The sequence below is a fragment of the Tubulanus polymorphus genome, chromosome 1, assembly GCF_964204645.1.
Source record: "Tubulanus polymorphus chromosome 1, tnTubPoly1.2, whole genome shotgun sequence".
Lineage (NCBI taxonomy): Eukaryota > Metazoa > Nemertea > Palaeonemertea > Tubulaniformes > Tubulanidae > Tubulanus > Tubulanus polymorphus.
This window is the reverse complement of record NC_134025.1, coordinates 20,229,225-20,234,037: the sequence shown is the minus strand read 5'-3', so window position 1 is coordinate 20,234,037 and position 4,813 is coordinate 20,229,225.

Sequence of the window (4,813 nt, the reverse complement as noted above, 5' to 3'; positions counted from 1 at the left end):
GATCTTTACGTTTTTATATTCAACGATTAAGGAGAGGATTGTGACCGGTGTATCAATACATTGAAGCGCATGATATATTTCACTATGAAACCCATGGAAATCTTAACATAATTCATTTAAATATACACAGTATTCCAGCAAAAATAAACGACCTTAAACTCTTATTAGAAACCTGTAAAAAATCAAATTGCGAAATCGACATATTACTCCTGTGTGAAACCTTCATGGATGACCAAAATTCAGATCTATTTACCATTCCCGGTTATAAACTCTACGAGAAACATAGAAAGTCAGGAAAGAGAGGTGGTGTTGCAATTTTTGTTAGTAATAAATATAACTCCAAAATCAGAGACGACTTAACAATTTTCAAAGAAGGCCATTTTGAATCCTGTATCATTGAAATTTCTAGACCGAATAACAAAAACTTCATAATTGGTGAAATTTATAGAGTTCCAGGTACAAGTGGGCTTGAATTCATAGATGACTATAATTCATTATTGGATAAAATTGAATTAGAAAATAAATTGAAGATTTTAGGAATGGATCAAAATCTAGACCTAATAAAAACCAACTGTCACAGAAATACAGCGGAATTTCTCCAATTTTGATAAGTTTGATAATAATTTTGATGATACATAATTTTGATCATAATCTTCTGCCAACAATAACTAAGCCAACTCGCATCACTCATTCAACAGCTACTCTAATTGACAATATTTATCTATCTCATGAGTTATTGGATTATGAGAGTTTCATCTTGACATCACACTTATCTGATCACCTACCGTGCCTTGTATCTATTAAACTTAAAAATCATACCTCTAAAACAATTACTCATCAATATACTTATAGAGATCTATCTGAAAAAAAAATTTTTCATATCAGAAATTCCCTTTTGAGAAAGGACTGGAACCAAATTAATAATCTAAGTAGCGAAGAGGGATACAATCATATCATTGAAAACATTAAAACTGTATTAGATGACATTTCCCCCTGTATATCAAACACCTATAAAAAAAAACTGTTATCATTGAGCCATGGATGACAACAGGCTTATGTAAAGCTACCAAAAAGAAAGATAGAATCTATAGAAAAGTCATTGGCTTAAATAAAACCGATCCTCGTTACATCGCGTATTTAAATTATCGTAATAATCTGAACTACATCAAACGTCGAGCTAAAAAGGCATATTACGGCAAAAGAATTCTAACATATAAAGATAATGCCAAACAACTTTGGAGCTTCTTAAAAATAATCATTGGGAAACAAAATGATAAAACCAGTATTACTTCCGATTCATTTACTGTGAGTGGGAGGGTTATCAATGAACCACTTGAAATAAGTAATTCATTCAATGATTTTTTTAGTACATTGGGTAAATCGTACGCCTCAAAAATTCCCATTTCAAATAAATCTTTTGACAAATATCTTCGAAACCGTAATGAATCTTCTATTTTTCTCTTCCCCACAGATCCTAACGAGGTATTAAAAGTTATTCACAATCTCCCAAGTAAATCCAGCTGTGGACACGATGATTTGAACAATATTTTGATCAGGTCCATTGGCCATGAAATAGCTGAACCACTTACTGTCAATAAGTCAATGGCTGAAGGTCACTTCCCTACCAGCATGAAAATTGCCAAAGTTATTCCTATATACAAAAATAAAAGTAAGGACGATATGAATAATTACAGACCTATTTCTCTTTTGCCAGTTTTATCAAAAGTTCTTGAAAGAATAGTACACAAACGGCTATATACTTTCATTAAAAGATTTAGTTTACTTTATCCAAGTCAATACGGATTTAGAGAAAATCACTCGACCTGCGATGCCCTATAAGAATTCTTGAGTCATGCCATAGACACTATTGATTCTAAACAATTTATGTTAAGTATATATTTAGATCTTTCGAAAGCATTCGATTCACTAGACATTGACATTCTTTTATCTAAACTATCATATCTTGGAATTCGGGGAACAGCCCTAAAATGGTTCACAAGTTACCTGAAAAATCGAAAAATGTTTGTTGAATTTAGAAATTCTAAGTCTCGTATTAAAAATTTCGACTATGGAATACCACAGGGCTCAATTTTAGGGCCACTGCTTTTTATTATTTATACAAATGATTTGTCGGGGTCCCTAAAGTATTGTAAATCTATTCTTTTTGCAGATGACAGTACACTAGTAGCAAGTGAAAAAAACTTGAGATTACTTGTGCAAAATGTCAAATCTGACTTAATTTCTATTATTGACTGGTTTAAAGCTAATAAATTAACCCTGAATATCAGCAAAACAGCATATATGCTATTTAAACCACGTTCGTTTAAAGTAAATTTCGACGATATAGAACTAAAATTTGGAAATGACACAATAAAGAGGGTGACTAGCTTTACTTTACTAGGACTTAATATTGACGAGAACTTAACTTTTGAAGAGCATGTCCGAAGTATAATTTCAAAAATCAACAAAACCTGTATTTGATTAGATGTATAAAAAAATTTTGTTCCACAATGGATAAAGAAGATTTTCTATTTCAGTTATGTGCATAGTCACTTAATGTATTGTCTGAATTTGTGGGCTCCACTCATAACAAAGAAAAATTTAGACCACTTATTCAAATTACAGAAGCGAGCAGTACGAACGATTTTCAACTCTACTTCCCGAGCACCATCTAATCCATTATTCAAATCTATGAAAATCTTGAAGCTTGACGACTTGAATAAACTGGAATTGGTTAAAACTGGCTATAGATATACTAAAACTAGCCTTCCTCGGCCCATTCTTGCTATCTTTCAAAAAAACTCATTCAACCACAACTATAATACTAGACAAAGAGACTATCCGAGAGTTGCTGCCTATTCATCAAGTTTATATAATAGATCTGTTCTTGGAAAAATACCAATTATCTGGCAAACTCAAAATTCCTCAATCAAAAATGCTCCAACAGTCCACACTCTAATAAACAGATTTAAGGAAATTAATGGCTATTGAACCCAAATCCAATTCTGGTCTTAAGTCATTTAAAGCACAATTCTTTGAAGTTAATGAATCAAACTGATGTATCTAAAACTTCTACAGCGGACAGATTACTCCCATTTCGCGTTTCCATTTCACCCTCATTCTACCTAATTTCATTAAATTTTGAATTTTTTTTCTGGGTGCTTGGATCCCTACAGGACACAGCCTCCATTGGCTTTCCAAGCATCCAGCCTCGTATGTATGTAAATTGTTTATAATCTATATATCATTTATACTGCATATGTACATGGCGAAATAAATAAATAAATATTATTAAGTAAATGTCCCGGGCCGATAGGGGTCGTTTTTAGAAAAACGGTTTGAGATATTTAAAGAAAGTTTATTTTATTTTTTAGAACCCAAAATGATTAAGCTCGTGTGATTTATTTAAAATTATATTTAAAATTAGTCTAAAGCTTTAACTTGTAAATATACATAATTTCTGGGAGGAAATCTCGACGGGAAATTGTTTATATCGCATCCTGAATTTTTACTTATGTTGATATTGGAGGCGATTTCCTCATTCGATCTTTTCAATGAAGTCCAAAAAAATCTAGTTAACTTCTCAGATTTGTTGGGAAGTTTCACTGATCGTTGTCCAACCATTTATCACGCCAAAACGGGTTTGACCATTTCTATGTCTCAGGATCATGTACCAAATCATCATTTCAGCTGCTACTAAGAATTTCCTATTTTATACTTTCATATATCGCCAGACCTTGCCCGTCTCGACCGTGTCATCAAGCGCTTTAAATGTTCCTAGTCTCATCCACTTGTATTTCAATATCTACCCTCTGCGATTTCCTCCTGTGAAATTTTGTGAAAAATTCCTTTCAAATAATTCACAGAGGATCTTTTCCACAATAAACACATTTAATATTCAATATCCATGTCAATTAATTTATTCGTCTTTTTCAGATAAAATCGTAAAACAAGACATCTTAGGAGGAATACATCGAATTCAAAATAATAATTTACACTTCTGAATCAAGGATTGAGGGTCTGCTTTGAAGTCTTCGTTGCAGACCCTAGAAACTCTCCACCATCATTGCAAACGGTGCGCAATCGGTGTGCAGTTCTGATATTATTAGTACAATACGCTACCGGGCCGACCATTGACCGTAACCAATTTCAACAGGCCTCCAAGGCTATTTATTCTCTCACCACAAGTTCTTTGATTATCACAATCACAAATACGCTGTGTTGGCAGTTTTGCCCTCCTCTCGACCTTAAACCAAACAAAGTGTACAACTCACGAGTACGTTCTCCAAATTGTTCCTTACTTTATGTCGTTCCTGTGCTAGAACACTCCATATTCACTGACACGATCTTCCTATACGACAGCTGGTTCAGAGTTGATCAATACCAATCATATATAAACGTCGAAAACGAAAACTAGTCTATTACTGATTGACGAAACATGATCCTGTCATCAGAATAGCCAAACCCGTTCTATGACTGTTGTGACTTGACGATTGTGGTGATTATCAAGGTCATTGGTTTAAGTAGTATCACCAGGGGGCGTTGAATATTAAAATCGTTAGATCGCATGTTCAGCATCTGAAACCACTTCTTAAGTGGCATATATATGGTTTCCCTGGACCCCTAGTTAAAAAATAAGATTTATTTTATTCAAAAATAGAATTTCTTTATTCACAAATAGGATGCTTTGATTCAAAAATAGGATTTTTTGTTTTTTTTATTTTGCATTATTTTAATGTCCTCAGGACACTTCCGTACGTAGGTAAGTGCTGCCACTTTCAGCTGTTAAAACGAAAGTAGCTTTTGGGTTTTC